This window comes from Rattus norvegicus, chromosome 3, assembly GCF_021556685.1.
Source record: "Rattus norvegicus strain SHRSP/BbbUtx chromosome 3, alternate assembly SHRSP_T2T, whole genome shotgun sequence".
In the NCBI taxonomy this organism is placed as follows: Eukaryota; Metazoa; Chordata; class Mammalia; order Rodentia; family Muridae; genus Rattus; species Rattus norvegicus.
In genome coordinates this window covers 92,487,417-92,507,397 of record NC_141536.1, presented here as the reverse complement: position 1 = coordinate 92,507,397, position 19,981 = coordinate 92,487,417, and the positions used below count along the sequence as shown (strand labels likewise).

The following is a 19,981-nucleotide window of genomic DNA, read 5'->3' as shown; positions in this document are numbered from 1 at the left end:
CTTTGGGTTTAGTGAGAGATCCTGTCTCCAAAAATAATGTGGAGAGTAACTGAAGAAAACACCAGATATTGAGCTATGACCTCTATTATGTGTACTTATCATAGCAAGTAGATCACATGTGCATGTGCACACACACACACACACACACACAATATACATATACCACTAAGATACATATTATGATGCTCCTTTAAGAAGCCCACACTTTTCTCTGTATGCCCTTCTAGTAATAAATTCCAAACTCTGATCCATGCTGGCTCATCTCGAAATTCATTCCTGTGTCAAAACCAAGGATTTATCTTTACCTACACTGAGGTATTTAAAAGATTAAAGGAACTTCTCCAATTGCTGAGGGCCATAGTGTGGAACTGTGCATCTGTCCCTGCTGCTACAGACTTGAGGGTCAAAGGTTTGAGCATCTTTTCAACAACTTCACTTGGAGGTGGGGCAGAGCATCTCAGACAAAGTGCCCTGGAGGACACTGAAACATATTTGGGTCTGAAACATGGGAGGCAACTCTGCCTTCAGACCCTGATTCCCAGTGAATTCAAAAGCACACAAGAATTTATCAACATGAGGTATAACATACATGGGAAAGTATTAAGCTAGAAACAGTTTAATGAAAGCATTTAAAACATTTTAAAGGACCCTGCAGCAAAAATAAAAACATTACAAAAGTTGTAAATGGCTGCGACTTATTGTGCTGGTAGAGTTAATCCCTAGCATGCATAGACTTGGATACCATCCCCAGAACTGCATAGAACACAGATGGTATTATAAACTTGCAAATCCAGAACTTTGGAGATGATCTTCTCCTTCAGCATATGGTGATGCAAGTTCAGGTTGAAGGCCAGCCTAGGCTACATCCTGTAATGAATGGAGATATACGCCACTTTCATGTATTTGAACTTGGAGACATTCAGTATTATGATGCTGCTACTTCTCATAGTAATTTATAAGTTCAACACGGTGAGTGTAAAAGTTCCAGCTGGCACTTTTAATAGAAGCCTATCCATAAGTATTGTTTAATGGATAACAAATAGAAACATTATTTTTGCTTTTAAAAATGTTTATACTGTATTAATTTAACAGGTGACTGTGATACTATGAAGTGGAGTTCAAATGTCAGAAGAAGGTTTAGGAGAGACATATAATCTAAAGTGTAGTATTCTATTAGTTGAAAAAATGTTGAGGTTCTTTGGTCATGACCCCTATTCGCTAAGACCTCATTTGCATATTCTAGTCCAGCTGTCTGTTACCTGCAGACTTGGACTCTTTGCTTCCATTTCTTCTCTCCTGCGTTCTTTCTTCTTGTGAATAGCTGGCAGTATTTTAATTTGGATTTTCTTTTTTCTTTCATGATGTGTCTAGCTGTGAGGTGTTTTCACGTATCATTCTAGGATTAGTTGAGATCTTGGTTTCCATGGATTGATTTCTTTCAGCAAATTTGAAAATGAACAATAATCAGTTTCTATTTTCAAATGCTGCATTTCTGCATATTCAGACTGAAGTTAAATGCATGGCAAATCTTTCTCTCTAGCCTATGACACTTAACGAGATTTTTAGAATGTTTTATTCTTTTGTCTCTTCTTGCTTTTCTCCCCCTAAGAAATTCTTTCTTGCTCATAAATTTCCCTTTCAGCTCTGTCAACCACTCACTGGGCTCTCAGCTTTGATACTGGTGTTTTCCCTCTTGAAATTGCAGTTAGGTCTTCTATATATTTTAAACACCCCCAAGGGCCTCTGGATTGTGGTACGTTGGTTTGTGCACACAATCTCAGAATTTAGAAGGCAGAGATAGGGAAGTTATGTGTTCAAGGTCAGCCTGAGCTACACGTCGAGACTCTGTCTGAAAAAATAGTCTTTGCATCCCTTCTTGAAGTGGTTAAGATTGATTTTCAACTTCCATATGTAGTTGATTTACATTCTGTGATCCAGTAGTCCAGTTCAGTATTGGTTGGTCTATTTTTATCAGATTTTAAATCTGTCATAATCTATATAGCTGGCTACATCTATCTTATTTTTCCATGTATTTAATTATGTTTGGTCTTATGCTGTGTTAAAAATATTTTTAGAAAATTTCTCAAAAGTGTTATCTTCTTTTAGGTAGGTTTATAAGTATTAACAATTAAATATCAACCCAATCCTCTTTCTAGGCCTGTGATTTTTCTGGGTCACTCAAATTCCTGGAAGCTAGATCCATTTGTGTAAGGTCAGAGAGCTTCTACCTTACCTATGCTCTGTGATGTAATCCTGCTGGGCTGAAGCCAAAATAGAGATGGAATTGCAAAATTGTTACTATTACCAAAATCTGAGTTCTGATTTTAGTGTTAAAGTATTTCATTGATGTTAAGGGAAAAATTTTAATCTCAGACTCTCTTCTGGACAAATACAGAACAACAAAAACCTAAAGTATTTGGCTCCTGTCTCTGAGTTTCCATCTTTTAGTATATCAGTCAACTGTAATTTTCCCGTTTGTTAGACCTCTGATTATTGTAAAAACAAATTAAAAATTACTCAAGCTTTTCAGTGATTAGAATAATCTAATGTAAGATTTCCAAAACAAATCCTGTTCTCTAAGTTTTCACACACACTCTACACAGATTCCATCTATGTCTTTTTGTTTTGTCTACAACATCTAAAGTCCATCCTCTGGTAACTAAACCACCCCAAGAGGCCCTTAATCAGTCTTCTGTATGCTTGGTTGCCGCCTTGAATTCTGGGAATCTCAGCTTTGGCACTCTAGATAGTTCAGGAGTGATACCTTATTGTGAATCAGGAGGGAAACTGTCTTGTGCGCTGCAGAAATTTAGTGTCTACCCTGCACACACTCCCTCTCTTTCCTTTCCTTATGACAAGCAAGACCTTCTCCTGTGAGACGGTATTTCCAAATGTTCCACGTGAGACAGACAAGTCATCCCCCGTGAGAAACATGATTCGTATCCATTACTCAGAGGTAAAGAATAGGGACTTAATAAGCTTATTAGTGTATTAATCCATTGATACAAAATGTCTAAATCCCAGCACAGAAGTTTGAAGTTTCAATAAAAGAAACTTTGAATGGATGAGACTTTAGTAGAAAATGTTTTTCTCAACAATGTGCTGATCTTTTGGAATAAGAAGTTTGTACACACACACACACACACACACACACACACACACACACACACACATTCATGTATGTTGTAAGTGCTCATCAAAAATCTATAAAGTCTCTCAAAGGCACTTTCATTTATTTCTGTTACAAAGTGGTCACTGTTCATATTCCTCACAGCACCTCATGCCAAATTTCTGTTCAGAGTTTTAAGTTACAATGGCACCAACTTGTCCTTTCCTCAAAACTTGAGCTTTGTTTCCATGTGGTGCTTTCTAGCTCTGTCCTTACCTGGGCACATCTTGCAGATCTCAGCCTAATTGCCAATTCTTCAGATAAGCATTTTGTTGAATGGATGGTTGGATGAAACTGTTCGAATTCTAAGCTGATTACTGTCTCAGCTGACACACCATTTCAAGATTCCGTAAGCAAAGCAGGACAAACTGAATCAAACAAACCCAAATGCTGCCAACTGCTCTCTTCTCTGTCGTAGTCTCTCATTATTTTCTCTTGATTTGCAGAGTCCCCAAACAAAGGTCCAGGCAATGTCCACTGGTCATACATTGCTTTTCCTGCTCATCTTTTCTTCTGTAATTGAACGCTTAGACGGACCCACTGACTGGTTCCTTGTGGCCAAACTACGGTTCCTGAGGAGATTAAAAAGAAAAGCGACTTCCATCCTTTTCTATTCCTGTAAGCTTCAGTTTTCAAATATACATCGACACCACACATATCACATTTCTCAAGGGCAGTTAAACATGCTTCAGTTCACTTTTTTTTTTAAATAAAAAATTAGCCTGAATTCAAATTTCTCCTGTGGTCAGGCCCAGTAAGTTCTGTTGGTATTTCTGTTTAGCATCTTTTCTAGGATTTCAGTGCAATGGTGTTTCTGGTTTCTGGTAGAGGTGAGTTTAAAGTCTTCAAATCTTAGTTGAAAGAATTTTGCTGAGCTCTACCGGAATCCTAGACCCTTTCTCTAACCTGCTTCCCGACAGTGGATAAACAGTCTGCAAAGCGTGGACGGTTGGGAGCGGTGCTCATTTGCCGTATTTTTCCACCACTCCCGCTGTGATTGAGATGATAAAAGATAGAATGCTAATTTTAACAAAAGAACCTTGAACTGACAAGAGCTTAGTAGAAAATATTTTGAAAGAGTACACTGTCTTTGTGAATACGGTTTATCTTCATTATTTTGATCAGACGATGAGAAACAGATGTGAGATGCCTGCCTCTTTCTCTGGGGAGAAATAATAATACTAATGAAATACAGATTACGCTTAAACAGATAATCAAAAAATTAAAATTTATGGCACCAAACAGGTCTTGGCATGTGATGTTGTACTTGAAGAGGCTGAAGACCATGAGCATAGGAGACATTTCAGATACCCTGAAAAGACAAAGACAAATATTCCTGAAATATTTTTTTTAAAAAAAAGAAGACTGAGAGAAAAAGAATCCAGAAATAAAAAGTCTAATCCCCATTTCATCAATATGAATAATGCATGCAGCGTTAATCAAGATGTAACTGTAGGAGCACCTGGAAGTTATAGCTTAGTTATGATGGAGTAAGGCATCATCTCCCAAGCGCACAGGACACACAGGTATTTTATCTGACTTTTTGGGATAAAAACAAAACAAAACAAAAATATGAGCTGGCAGATGTGTGACTGCCTAGTGCAATGGGGAATTCTAGGCAGGGGATCGGAGCTCCAGCTTTAAATGTTTTTCAAATTGGTGTGATTATAAAAAAAAAATAAGATCAGAGTCAAGTTGAGTGAGAGGCTGGGAGATCTTATATCTACCTTCAAGCGCACCGAAGTGGTACACGTACTGTGACCAGTGAAGGCACACTGGCACGTCACCATAGCCCAAAGTCCACAGCTCATGCCAAGATTTCCTCTTGGTGCTGTGTACTTTATGGGTTTTAATTAATGTTTGGCATATTTGGGTTACTGTGGTATCGTACAAGGAAGTTTCAAGGCCTTCCAAACTTTCGCACTTCCCAATCCATTTCTTCCTACAGTCTGCTCTGTATAAAATGCATATAACAGGTGAGCTTCCCTTCACTGATGTTACCAGGTATTCTGTCCTTCATCCATTTACCTTAAAGGTGTGGGCCTTGTTTCAGTAATTTTTTTATTCCCTTTACACCCCAATCACAGACCCTGCTCCCTTCCTCTCAGACTTACTTTTACAACTGTTTCCTCCTTAGAGAAGGGGAAGTCCCCTCCCACCTTGGGTATTGGCTCAACAAGGGGCATCTAGTCCCATCAGGACTACACACATTCTCCCCCACTGAGGCCCAACCAGGCAGTTCAGGCAGGGGGAAGGGGATCCAATGGCAGGCAACGGAACCCGATACTGCCCCTGCTCCAATTATTAGAGGATGCACATGAAGGCCAAGCTGCACATCTGCTACAAATGTGTAGGTGGCCTCGGTCCAGCCCCTGCATGGTCTTTGGTTGGTGGCTCAGTCTCTGGGAGCCCCATAGGCACAGATTAGTTGACTCTGAGTCTTCTTGTGGTGTTCTCGATCCCTCTAGCTCACTCAATTCTAACCCCGACTCTTCCACAAGACTTCCCGAGCTCTGCCTGATGTTTGGCTGTGATTCTGTACATCTGTTTCCCTCAGCTGCTCGACGAAGCCTCTCAGGAGACGGTTATGCTAGGCTCCTGTCTGCAAGTATAGCAGAGCATCATAAACAGTGTCTGGGGTTGGCTCTTTCTATAGAGTGAATCTCAAGTTGGAGCAATCACTGCTCCCTCTTTATCCCTGTACATGTTGAAGGCAGGACAAATTTTGGGTTGAAGATTTTATGGGTGGGTTGATGTCCCCCTCCCTCCACAGGAAGTCTTGCCTGGCTACAGGAGGTATCTAGTTCAGTCTCTATATACCACCACGGTAGGAATCACAGCTCAGGTCACCCCAATAGACTTCTTGTAGCCCCACTCCCATCCCAGGCCTCCAGTTAGTCTCAGAGATGCTTCCCACTGACCCCCATTCAGCCACCCCCTTCCATGTCCCCTGATCTGTGTGGGAGAGGGGGTGAGGAGTGCAATAGGGGTGGCAATCTGATGTGTGGCTTTGTTTTTGTTGCTGTTACTTTGTTTTGATATTGACAGTGGACTTCTTATATACAACATATCAATGGTCTCACTTTTTTTTTTTTTTGGTTCTTTTTTTCAGAGCTGGGGACCGAACCCAGGGCCTTGCGCTTCCTAGGTAAGCGCTCTACCACTGAGCTAAATCCCCAGCCCCCTCACTTTCTTTTCTTTTTCTTTTCTTTTTTCTTTTTTTTTTCTTTTTTTTGGAGCTGGGGACCGAACCCAGGGCCTTGCGTTTGCTAGGCAAGTGCTCTACCACTGAGCTAAATCCCCAACCCTGGTCTCACTTTCTGATGCCCACTTCCAGTCACACTTTCTTGCTATCGTAGGACAGTTGTTATTTCAAGTCATTATTGGACATTATATCCATACCTATCTTCTACTTCTTGTTGTATCTTGTCCTTGTTTTTGTTTTCTATGTTACGTTCTACAGGTTTTTTTTTTTTTAATCTTTTATGGGTTTTAATTGAATAGTATATGTATGTCTCTTATTCTAGGTTAGTTGCTCTGGTGAAATACTGGAGACAGACTACGCTGCAAAGGAAGAAGTCTTACAGAGCTTCATGGGATTAGAGGTACAAGGGCCACACAGAACAGTGCACTTTCTGGTGAACTATGTCCAAGTTATGTGATATGGTTTCATTTCTCCCCCACTCGAAGGCTATTGCTTATGTTTCTATTAACAATTTTCAGTGGTTCTAGTCTTTTTTTAGTGGCTTACATTTTGCAATATGCATTTACAAAGTCTAATTTAAAAAAGAAATCCAAGTCTACTTTGGAATAACCACTGCCCACAGACAGTGTGGACACTTTATAATAACAAAATGGCCTCCTTGCTGTCTCATGTCACTATTGGTTTGGTTCATTTTACTTAGATGCAAGTATATTTGTATACCACATTCACACATATATAAACCCATGCACGGAGGCCAGTTAAAGTGTTCCAAGATGAGTTTCCCAAATGTTCCCTAATTAACCCCTGCAACTTAACATGGGAAAAGATGCTGGAGAAGGCTGGAACTGTGTCGTTTCATTGCTCCTCCATTGATGAATTCATAGCTGATTGGATGGTTAGGACATGAGACCAGGTCCCAGAAGATATATCACTGGCTGTGACTTGACCCTAACCCTTCCCCCTGTCTCTCTCTGTCTCATGTCTGCCATGAAGCACTCCACTTTGCCTCCTCAGCATACGCTCCTCGTCGTGGTGTTCTGCCCCAAAGCACATTGTCTCCGCAGGAACAGGGCTGAGTAAGCATGGCTCGCTTCCTTGAAATCACAAGCCCACATAAAAAGACCCTTAAGTTGCAAGAAGGTAATTAGTTACAGCCATGAAAACTTGGCTAATATGCTCACAGAAGTGCAGGGATCCTCTTTTATCTTCCTAGTGGAGCTTTAATTTTCAGGCTTGTCCACAGCGAGCCTCCAGCAACTGATTCATCAGGTGTGGTGGGTTTTCTTCACAGGCTTGGTCGCATGGAACCTTTTGCTTCTCTAAGTGATTATGTTCTCTGTCATTACTTACAGGGTTTGGAGGTTTATCCTGTGACCTTCTCTGAATTGCCAATACCCAAAAAGACTTGGCTTTTCATTTTAAAAGTCTCTACTCTTTTAGGAGGCTGTCAAGTCTTCTAATCTGTTTGTACACCGAACCAAAAACTAAGTCAGCCATTTTCTTTTAGGAGTTCAGGATTACTGTTTGGAGCATGGATGGTCTGTATCCGTAATGGGAATTAACTTTTAAAAATAAGTTTTCAGAAAAAAGTCATGCTAAAGGCATTTTTAATCTAAAAATAAAATTTATTTCATTGCATTGCAAGGAAATGTGCACGTTTATAGTTCAGATGACCTTTCTTCCCCTTATCACATTAAAAAAGGGTACTTCAGTGATAACATTAGCACTACCTCTTCACAGGCCTTGAATAGGTTGCACGAGGCCAAGAGCATAACATATAGAGGCATCTCTCTGATCAATCAAGGTCAAATGAGGCTTCTAAATTGATAGAGAGGCTGGGCTGGGCTGGGCTGGGCTCATTTTTCGAACAAAGCAATTGTTCTTCATTGTACTTATTCCAGGTCCAAGGCTTCAAAAATGCCAAAATCTTCTGTTATCCTGCCACTCATTCAAAGACATGTAAAATACCAAGAGGTGAAGCATTAGCGATATTTTAGGGGACGGAAGATTATATATGGCATCGTAAGTAGTTAATTCTGTAGTAAGCCATGGTCACAGCTTCAGGAAACTCAGAGCTCTGAACTGAGGGTTCACTTTATTTAACCCCTTCCTCACCCCTGCAATGCGAGCTTGTCCATGAACAACATAGTAAAATGATCTGTGACTCTGTGAAATTGCCATTCTACATAAGGACCTGGGGTCTTCTCAGAGGAGACTATTTCAAGCTTGTAAAAGAATCTTCTTCTGTGGCTATGAGCAAAAGGGAGGAGGCTTGACTGTCTGCTGGGCTTTCAAACCAGGGCTTTGGAGGACAGAAATTCCTTCTAAGTACTGGGTGGAACTATGGGACAATAACATAGTGATGTCACTGGAGTAGAAGAAGCAGAAAGAAACCATGGAGCTGATGTGACAGGGTTTATACTGACATGGGTTATTGAAAGGTTTCCTTCTTATGCTTTATGTAACTGGTTCTCAATGGACAGGATGTGAAGTGTCCAGAATTACAGTGAAATATGTTCCTAATTATTTTCATAAGAAAGCAGAAGTGGGAAAAATGTCAAGTGATGGAACATTGGATCTTTGACAGCATGCAATTTCAAAAGATTTTAAAATAATTTATGAGGAAGGGAAATAAAAAAATTTAAAGTTAGGAAAAGTATTATGTGTCTGTGTTTGAACATACCGTGTGAGTACCAGTGTCATTGGAAGCCAGAAGAGGGCATCGAATCCTCTGAAGCCAGAGTTATGGATGGTGGTGTAATTGGTGGCCTAATTAGTGTGGGTGTGTCATGGTATTGTTGTGTGCTTCAGAGTAGAAGCATGGGTGTCAGTTCCTGTTGAGATCTGGTCTCTGCTCTTTGCCACTGTGCCCTCCTGGGTAGCTGGCCAGTGAGCTTCTTGATATGGTCCTGTCTCAGACTCCCATCTTGCCTAAAGAGCTCTGGAATTGCAGATGCATGCTGCCAAACCTAACTTTGTGTGTCTGTGAGGGGGGAGGGGATTTGAACTCAGGTCCTCACATTTGAGCAATAAGCACTTTAACCACTCAATCATCACCAACTTCAGGGATTTGGGTCAGAGCACAGGAGAGCATTAATGTCCATCAATATCACCCTGTGAATGTGGAAGTCTTTTAGCTTCCTGTTGCTTCAGTTAAAAACGTAAAGTCTTGATCTGCACATGTAAAAGCTAATGTCGAAAGCTGTGCAGAAGATGTACGGCTTTCTCAACAGCTCTGCGTATCACAACTCTTCCAGTTTTAATCCTGCAGGCTGCTGCTGCTGCAGTGTGTGAGCAGCCCAGTTCCTTATTTGGTCTTATAGCATGCATCCTACTTTATAATAAATACAGATTTCAGAGAGACTAAACTTTGGCACACACATGCAGAAAGCACACAGAGCACTGGGGAGTGCCAGCTCGAAGGGGTGGAAGCCACTGCATCATCAGCCTGCATGGGTATTCTTAGCCATGATATCTACTGTAATTAAATGAATGAGTGATCTGCACTGAGTTCACTCTTCTATAGATATTAAGCCCATATATTACAAATGGAGGAAGTCAAGGGCTCTTTATAAAACAAGTCATGCCTTAAAATTTGTTTGTTTAGTATTTTAACTTCCACAGTTTTGTGACTTAAGATACCACTCATTTTTTCAAAACATTTACATAAAAGATTTTATAAACAGGCTAGCTTCCCCTGGCCTTCATTTTGGTTTCCCCTTTCAGTTTATTTCACATGAACATTTCTGCAGTTTTTCGCTAAAATTTCAGTACAATTCAGAAAATTCCATAAACCTCAACACAAGAAACTTGAAAGCATTATATATATATATACACCCTCTCTACCTTTTTAAGCTGAGGAATGTATTTTATGGGCTCTACCCAGGAGAGTTCATTATTGCGAGGCTGTTCGAGGCACCTAAATAATTAACCTGTACCCAATATACTTGTGAAATTATTGCCTTAAGTTCACCTTGGTGACTGTTTGCCATTAAATTAGTAGAATAAATAATTTATGTCAAAATGTGGACTTGAGAATAGCATTAAAACCAATAGGATTTGTTCATTATCTGTAAGAAATTAGATGAAATATGCGTCCCCCAATGTCCTCTGTCCTGGGAACAGTGTGTTATTTCATGGTCTTGTGGAAGAATAGAGGCAGAATTCCTGGGCTGAGTGATACTTCATTGGTGCATGTGTGGAACACCTTGTGCTAAATGTGCACAGAGGAAAGGCTGGTGTCTGTGTGATGGTGCGAAGATACTAGACTCAAGAAAATAAAAACAAAATGGTTCTTAGGTGGTTAAGAAATTAACAGAATGATTTATTTTTATTTCAATAATGGTAACAATTACTGAACTTTTGTTGCATAAAATCACTAGAGTGTTTTACCTCAAAATAAATCCCAACAGTAGGTCAAGGATTGGACTCAAGACTATTATTAAGGCAGGTATAGTGGCATACATCTTTAGTCTCAGCAGTTGGGGAGCAGAGGGTGTCAGTCTCTGAGTTTCAGGCCTGCTTGTTCTAGACTACAAATCCTAGGCCAGCCAGGGCTGCACATCAAGAATTTGTCTAAAGAAAAAGCAGAAAAGAGTATTATCTAAACAAACACTGGAAATGATTCTGGGAGAGGTAGGCAGGATGGGTCAAATTTCAGGAAATACTGCTGGGTGATTTGATGCATCTGGTCATCCAATGGACAAAAAGTTCATGCCTTATACTTGCACAGCATTAGTGTCCAATTTGCTGCCATCCCTTAATAAAGATAATCTTCCTCATGGCAAATACTTTGTGTCTGGCTCTGTTGCAAAGAATAGTCCTCAGGGCCCACAGAGGTTGGACTTATGGTAGAGGGAGTCATCTTCAACAGCACTTTCACTTTTCTTAGGACATCTCTTAACATGGCTCCTTTCCAATATTTTTAACGTAATATATTAGCTTTCCTGTTAGAGGCTGTGATAAAAATGATGTCAAGGAGTTGACTGAAGTCAAGAGTTTGGTTTCACGCAGGGGAGGCGGTCGGTGCTCACACAGCACATTAGTTGGGTGATGGTGTCACCTACCTCATGTTTGGCTTCTCACACCTCATCAGAGCTGGCTTCATTTCCCAGCCTGGCCTCTCTCTGAGAGTGTTTTCTTGTCATTGTCAGCAGGCTTCACCTCAGCTGAGTGATAAAACACCACCAAGCAGGTAGTTTGCAGCCTGTTGAGTGTTGCAGAAAGCAGACTGAATGAATATTCCTGGGACTGCCACAACAGGCTGCAAACACCAGGGAAAATACTGGAGAGAGACTGCTGTTTAAAGTGTCCTGGTGAAGTGCAGAGTGGGGATGAGCGGGGCGGCTTCTCATGGACAGTGAACGACACGTGTGCAAGGGGATGACATGGCGGAGGAAGAGATATGCTAGAGGGTTGGTAAGGCTGTGTCCTCGGAGAGTCTGGAGACAGGCTGAAAGGTGGACAAGGGTTAGACCATGGAGAACTGTTACTCGCCTACGTTTTGAGAAACTTAGGACAGTCACTGAGCAGAAGTGTAACTGGATATAGTTTCAAAATGTCTCAGGATGCAAACAACTTCAGTTTATGCTTTAGGGCTTTCATATGGCTGACTTTTTTTGTCAATGCCTCTGAGGCAGGCAGCCTGCTCAGCCTGGTAAGGGGTGGGACAGACAGCATTGGTCTAGTATAATCATCTTCTTCCTATGTACCAGCTTCTCTGGCATGTAGATCTGTGACTGATGTGGCTGGCCAATTGGAAGTAAAAGTCTGTTCCTGAGGACTTGTATTTGCTCCTGTGCCTCCAGTGTAACACGTAAAAGCAATTTAACACCCCAAAGAGGCAGTTTTATTCTCTTATAGGTCTAGAGACTGGAGGCTTGGAACCAGTCTCATAGGGCTAGAGTGGAGTGCCTGGACCACAGTTCCTTTCGGTAACTAAGGCACGGGAGTGGTGGTTTGTGAATCATAGTCCTTGTCTTTTCCAGCCTAAGTGTCTCTCCTTCGTTTCCAGTCAAAAGGCATCTTGGTGGTAACCACCTATGATAGGGTGTTGGGAATTTCCTGCATTCTTAGCCCACGAGTCCTTCCTTCTGTCAAGCCAGACTCCTGGTTTGAGAATTGTCTCCTTCACTTCTGTCTTGTGCTCAGTCTCCCACAGGTTCTCTCTTATCAGGACACTTACCATTCTATTTAGGGCCGTGGGGTACTTCCAGAAGAATCTGTCCATCGCCAGATCTCTAGTGGAATCACACCTGCCAAGTCCTTTAGCCATGTAAGGTGACACTCACAGGCTCTGGAAACTACCACCAAGATAGAGTTCACTGTAAGAACTCCGGGTGAATTTTTTTTTTACTTCCTAATAACCAGAGAGGCCTCTTTTCACTCTCCCCTCCCTTCTTTTGGGGGATATTCTTGGAGAAAATTTTGTGCTGGAGTTGCTGCAATGACTTTGATAATCAACGTCAGGTAGGAAGCGCCCTTCTCACAGCAGAGAGGAGCAAGGACTCAGTTCTCAGTAGCACTGCGGTACACAGAATCACCAAGAGCATGCCTTCTAATTTCCTGTTGGGCAAGATGGGCAGCCATCCTTTCTGTGCACACTGCAGTTGGGTAGCATTGCCGTCACCACTCTTCTGGACAAAAAACCAAAATTGCTAGTGTGCCATTCTTGGTTAGAAGAATTTACGCCTGCAACTTTAATTAGTCATATAGACGCAGAAACATGCCGATGCAGGGACAGAAGAAGACGAACGCTCTGGGTTATCCCCTTTAGGGTAGTGATTGGAGGCTCTATAAGATAGTTTGAATATTCAAAGTTGAAGTAATGCACCAGCTACTGTATTAGGATTCCATCTTGCTTTAGTCATACCCCCACTACTTCATGAATACCCAGAACAATTGAAATGATAACTTTGAGGGTTTGTTTGCTTGTTTGTTTCTTTGTTTTTTAAGGTGGAAGCTGAGAAGAGGGATTCTTTGGTGAAGTGCTTGTCAAATCTCCAGAATCCATCTTAAAAGCTGTTGTAGAGGGGGAGACAGGTGTCTTCCCAGAGCCTACGGCCCAACCACACTAGTGGAACCAATAAGCTCCACGTTCAGCGCGAGAAGAGTTGAATGTTTGCAGAGGATGACGCGTCCTGCTGACCCATGGCCCCCACATGTACATGGCTCCCCCACCTATACAAACATACACATGCACACATGCACCAGCACAAGTACGCACATCACCCATAGACATGCACAAGCAAAGAATGTGTTAAATTTTCCCTGGAACACAGGCTTTAACCAGGTTTCGAGTTCCAACATAATATAATTTAATAGGAGAGAGTTCTTGACAGCAGGAGGCAAAATTTATATTTAAAAGGCCTGGATTCCTGACATGTTAACGGATGTTGGCAACCAACACCCAGGGTAACTGAAGGTTGTTATTATGCAGGACAAAGAAGTCGCTCCTTTGTAACTAAAGGTGTTCCGGGATGCTTGTTGCTCATGGGGAGGGGTAGGCACCTGGCTCTCTTTTCTTAGGGCAGCTTTATCCAAATACAGCACAGCGTGTTTCATCACTCATAATGGAAAGTGCCTGTCATTTCTTGATCATCATCATATGGTTGGTGGCCGGCGGATAATGGACTACTGAGTGTCAAGGTGACTGGCTTTCAATGCACACAAAACTAAAAATTATAGACCTGTCATTCCCGAGGCAGGCCACAATTAGCTGTCTATGCAACTTGAAATATCCATTTTGCCAGCTAAGTAATCACTTGACTGGAGTTTTTCATTCTGGAAGCATTTCTGAGCCTTTTGTGTGCAGGTCCTTTAAAGTGTGCGTCTGAGAGTAAACAAACAGTGCAGTTAATCAGATGGATTCTTTTTAGATACACCTCTTAGCCAGCACCCGGGCAAACCCTAAATTCGTTACAATAATAACACTTCTGTGAGCGAAGGACATAAGCCTTGGGTATGTTGTAAATGATGGGGAAAGTTCAAGCTGAAAGGTGGGAGCCATGTCTTAATACCTTAAAGGTCCAGGGCTGAGAAAGAAAAATGGAGATTTTCCTCAGTTAGAGACCATGATTGGTCCAGTAATTAAGAGATGAAAATCAGCACAAGGAATGTCAATGTTAGAAACAGTCAATGCTTCAAGACTATCCATCTACGAGTTTCCTACATAGCTTTTCTTTCTTTGTGTCCCTATGTTGGGAGCAAATCAGTGGGCAGGTAGATGGGCCTGTGTCTGTGAGCCTGCACTGGGTCCAGAGCAGGATGTTGGGAACCTCCCCTGAGATTTCTCACTACCTTATTGCCTTGAAACAGGGTCTCTCACAGTGAAGCAGAAGTACACAGTCTTTTGTTGTTGATGTTGTTTTGATATTTGTTTCTCCATTTCTGGCTAGGCCCAGCAAGTTCTTAGGATCCACATATCTCTGGCCCTCACCCCACCTCCTGGGTGGGTAGGCTAGGATTACAGGCCCATGCAGCTATGCTGGCCCTTTCTGTGGGTACGGGGGATTCAAACACAGATCCTCAAGCGCACAGCTCAAGCACTCTTACCTACTGACCCACTTCCCCAGCTCCTAGGGTTGATGTCTAATTTCACATCTGAGTTCTACCCTTTCTCTTCTGCAGGTAGAGAAAAATGGTGTCAGTGGAGTTTTTGTTGGGAAACAGCATTGCAACTTCCGTTTTATGGAAGTATTCCGTAGTCTCCGTTCAGATTCTAGACTGTCTGAGTGAACACATGGCTTTCCTATCTCCCCTGCTCCTACCTCCAGTCCATAATACTCTCCCTCTCTCACTTCAGTGAGCTATGTCTAAATTTAAATTGCCAAGCCACAAGGATACAGGAGAAGCGAACAATCAATACAAATTAAAGGAGCTCTCGGAGACTGAGCTCAGGAGGGTTTGAATGAAATTCTCCCTATACGTCTTGGCATCCTCGTGATTTTATTTAACTCTCCATCATGGTTTTGATTACCGGGAATGTTAGGCAGGGTTACAAAGAACAGAAAAAGATTTGCCTGGCACAGTCAAAGACCTGAATTTTTATTGTATTGAAATAGGTTCTAACTAGACTGCTGATGGTGAAATATTGACTACTCTATTGTTTTGAGTGACTGAGTGTCATATTTTAGTGGGAATTGATTTCTAAGCCGCAGTCAAAGAGTGATTGAATCTGCAATTAGAGTTACTCTGTTGTGCAACTTGGGTTATGCAATGATCACTATGAACAGCAACAGGAATTGGGAACAGAGCTTCTCTCCAATCGACCAGGTTTGGGTAGTATATTCAATTTTGATAGAACCAAAAAGCATTTTGTTTTATCATTTCCCTAACTAAAAAGTGGAAGTGTTACCGAGGGTCACACAGGAGGCTTGACTGTCAGTTTTATAAAGCTCCTGACAAAAGATTGGTTTGCCTTCTGACTTCTAGTTGGGAAAAATAGCAGTCAACAGTATTGTTGATTTTAAATTATTAACAAGAGCATGTGCACGTATGTACACAAACACACCACACACGTATATAAGGTTTTGATTGCGAAATGTCCATTTAAAAATATAAATCATGAGGAGGAGCACAAGCTACATTGTCTCCATGAAAGCATCCTAAAGTGCACGGAATAAACAAACGAGGACTAAAGCGGGTGGAGTCAGATGATAGTGATTCACCCTGGAAGGGCAAGGGCAGTGCTGTCATGAAAGGAACTAATGAAGCCACAGTCCTGGCATCGTTCCTTGCTCTTCTGTAGAGGTCAGTCTGTCTGTGCTGAACTGGCTAAAGATGTGGCAGGCAAAGGTGTCTCTTCACCATAGGGGCAGACTGTCTTCGGAAAGTGTAAAACTCTCTATTGAAAGGAAGTGTTCTTGACCGGTTGCTTTGAGACATTAAATCCCTCTGGCAAGGAGATGTATGCACGCTTGAGTGTTGGTCTCTCTTTGACACTTCTAAAGTAGTCCCAATTTGTCCTCATTTTTAGAGTTCTATATTCTTGGGAGTTGGAGATACTGGCCCGAAAGTGACTATGACTTGAAAGGTATCATGATGACATAAATCAGAAATAGATTATCATCATCACACGTGAGTTACGTTGTGTTTAGCTCTGTCTCTAGGAAGTGTTTGTTCTGAGTCCCATGGCTAAGATTACAGGGTGTCTCTAGAGTCCAGAAATGAAAAGTTTGTCATACTGTTTCAGTAACACTTCAGCTCTTGTCTGAGTACAACTTATTAATTCCAAGTGGCAGAAAGTAGGGATCGGAAAGAGCCCAGGGATTTGGCCTGTTTGGTTCTCGTGTCGACAGCGATACTGACAGGTGTTATCTACTTTTCTATACTGGTCAAGTGTGTTTGGTTCTGAGCAGTGGTCCGTGAGTGTGCGATATGATGGGCCTAATGCAGCAGCGCCCAGCAGCTCACAACTGACAGTTCCTGAGAGTCACAACTGTTAGCACGTTGCCATGGTGATGCCACTTGCATTGTACAAACTTTCAGTTCTTCGGGTAACCTCATTCTAATTGCGTTTTATAAAAAGCCGAGGATACCAACACTCATGTAAACAAAGCAGTTTGACCCAGTGTGGACAGCTTGACAGTGGTTAAGCCGGATCTAGACTCTAAAGTTTCCCCCCAGATGTCTTGTTTTAATCTTAAGACTCAGAAAAGGAAGAACAATTTCAAGGTGGTGCTGTATCCCTCTCACTTGTTTCAAAAAAAAATCCCTTGAAAGTCAAAATAATCATCTCATCTTACCAAATCCGTCTCATACTTGCATCCAATATAAAAACATGATTTATTTATACATTAATTAAACCGTCTTTTGCATTCATGACTACCACAGAGAAGAATCATAGATACGAAGGAAATTCTTTATTTAAATATGCCTTTCTTGGTGAGCAGGTAGATAAAGAATAAAAGAGAAATAAAAATGAATCCCTAATCTTCACAGTAACTGTTTCCATGAAAGCCCACCACCAAGCAGGAAATGGCACAAAGAAAGCTCTCGGTGTTGATGTCAGAGGAGCTGGCCTTACACTTGCGGGGAGCTGACATTATTTTTAAAAGTAACAGAGCATTTGGTTACAGTACAGAGTCATAAAAACTCTCTTCTTTTTGTGAGAATTAGATAGGATCAGACTCTCTTAAAAGATTTATATGAAAATAAGTCACATATGAGTAGTAAATACTTTCTACTAAACGTAGATGAAGATGAGCCTTTAAGAAAAATCCAACAAGCTTCTGTAAATTTGTTTTCATAGTTCTTGCTGTACTTGTAAGGAGGTAAATGAGTCATAAACAAAATAAACGTAACAAGGAAGATTACTTGGTTTACAGAAAAATGTAATGAATAAATTAAACTCTAAATTAGTTCAGACCTAATAATCCAATGTCTTCCTCCCAGGCTCGGCTGCCTGGTAACATTTTCTGCCTATTTGAGTTGGCGATGTCTTGATGTTGTTTCTTGGGAATAATCAGATTTACAAAAGGAACAGAGGTTAGCCAAGATTTATGTCTTGGTGGAGATATACACATATATACAAACCATTAGAATTATGCATTGCTATAAACAATCTTAAAATGTTAGATACATAAAAATTGGCCATTTAATGCATGTATTCATCCTCCTCAAGATCACGTGTAGGCTTATATCTCACACTAAAACAGTCATAAATAACACAGCAGTTAAGTCAGCTTGGTATTAAAAGCAGGATTTTGTAATATCTTTTACACACCCAGGTCATTCAGTCTTAGAGCTAAAAATGAAAAAGTCCTGCAGTTCCCCCATCCCCGCCCCAGTCTCTAGCAGCCCCAAAACGCTTCTAGTTGTTCTGTGGGACTTTTTTTTCTTTTCATAAAAATTATTCTGTCGCACACTGTGCCTGTATCTGTCACTTCATCTGAATTGCATGTGAATTATACCTTGAATAGATTTCCCCACACTGGAGAAACGAACGCGGTCGTTCCTCTTCTGAATATTTTAGACTTGTGTGAGTTCTCCCATATTTTTGTTTTTGTGCAAGGCCGCTAGCAAGGAGGCCTGGAATCTTGAATGCTGACAGCCTCCATTAGCGTTAATGCGGGTCTCTTATCTCCCAGGCTCTCCTGCGCTCCCCCCTCGCTCGCTCTTGTCTGATGGTTCACTGACACCGTTGACAAGGCTGACACCACCAATCAGCTTCGGCTCAGCAAGGTCACTGTTCAGACTTGACTCGTGATTGGCTGCTGCGCTTCAGCGTGTTATTACTGTCTGATTTGATCGGAGGCAGGGGGTGGTCTCCAATCAAACAGAGAAAAGGTCCTAGAGAAGGTAATTAAATCCTGTCAGAGGCAATTATCGGTTCCAGGGCCATGACTCTGGCCCTGAATGCAGATGATCTGAAACTGTATTCTTGTAGAGATTCAAGAGGGTTCCTGGCATGGTTCAGTTAGGCACAAAAGGAGCGGCAGGCTCTCTGCAAACAATCGGCTTTGTATTTGAACCCTTTCTTCTTCTTTCCCCCTTTAGCCGAAGATTTCTGTTTTCGTTGATTTAAAAAAAATCCTTTGCAGACCACTTTCTAATTAAATTAAGAGATAACGTTTCACTTTCTTGTACATAAATAATGACACGTCTTACCAAAGAACTTCTGCCTCCAAACACAGGCCAGTTCAAACAGGCTTTACCAAAGCAAAGCAAAACATCCCACGGAAGAAAAACAGTCGGTAGTTTGGACCACAGAAGGAGAGACTGTCACAATTCACCGCGGAGGTGCCTCAGACTTAAGACCCGAGCATAGCATAAGCGTGCGTGCGTGCGTGTGTGTGTGTGTGTGTGTGTGTGTGTGTGTGTGTGTGTGTGTGAAAATTCCACGTTATGACAACCTCGAAGTTTCTACCGGTGCTAGCCTGCATCGAGCGGAGGTTATTTATTTACTTTTACTTACACTAAAATAATCATAAATGACACAGTAGCTACTGTCAGGTCAATATCAAAAGCAGAAATTTGTGATATTCCATGCCCTCAGCACTATTTGAAAATCAAAAAGTCCTGCATTTCTCCCAGTGGCTCCCTGTAATCCCCACAGGGAGAGGCTAAAGTAGATTTTAGAAGGTAAGGAAAGTACGTCCTCCCAAATATTTAGGGGCCTCCATTTACTAGATTATCAGTAATAAAAGGTGTGTGTGGGGGTGTAACATGTTTTTCATGTGGGAGGAGAAAGCCACCTCTGTAGGCACAGCTTTGTTTTTACATAAATAGGGGGCTTCAGTTATGCTTCCGGTGCGATTTCACACCGGCTGCTATTTGCTAGGCTTTATGATGTGGGTTTTGCCCAGTAATTTAGGAATAGAAGGTAACTGTGAACGTGAAAGTGTGTTTTGCTGTCAACAGTATGAAGGCAGTAGGTTGTTTCCATGCCTTTCCTTTCCTGGCTCTAACAGACAGTATAGAAATAACTGCACTCCATAAATGCCAGCTTGCCCAACCTGTAGTCTAGATTTCACCCACTTGTGTGTTATGAGCACGGGCATTATTTTTACAAGAATAAGACATTCAAAACACCATTAAAACAATTTCTGAGTTGTTGCTGATGAAACAATTTAAACACTAGGGTTTCTCCCCAGGGAACAGTTAAC

General features: G+C 41.5%; 1 long non-coding RNA gene across 10 annotated transcripts in view; it reads left to right on the top strand.

Annotated features, from left to right (window-relative positions):
- The window catches only part of LOC147995621 (LINE-1 retrotransposable element ORF2 protein-like), a 53,054-nt gene that overhangs the window by 11,376 nt on the left and 21,697 nt on the right, over positions 1 to 19,981 (top strand). For 2 of the 10 annotated variants that reach the window (XR_015683699.1, XR_015683701.1), the window contains exons 2-5: positions 3,616 to 3,787; positions 4,415 to 4,695; positions 6,282 to 6,317; positions 6,697 to 6,774. This is a non-coding gene — a long non-coding RNA (LINE-1 retrotransposable element ORF2 protein-like). Of the gene's footprint in view, positions 1 to 3,615; positions 3,788 to 4,414; positions 4,696 to 6,281; positions 6,318 to 6,696; positions 6,828 to 18,463; positions 18,675 to 19,981 lie in introns of those variants that run through there. The other 8 variants (XR_015683698.1, XR_015683700.1, XR_015683696.1 and 5 more) reach the window with 7 other exon arrangements.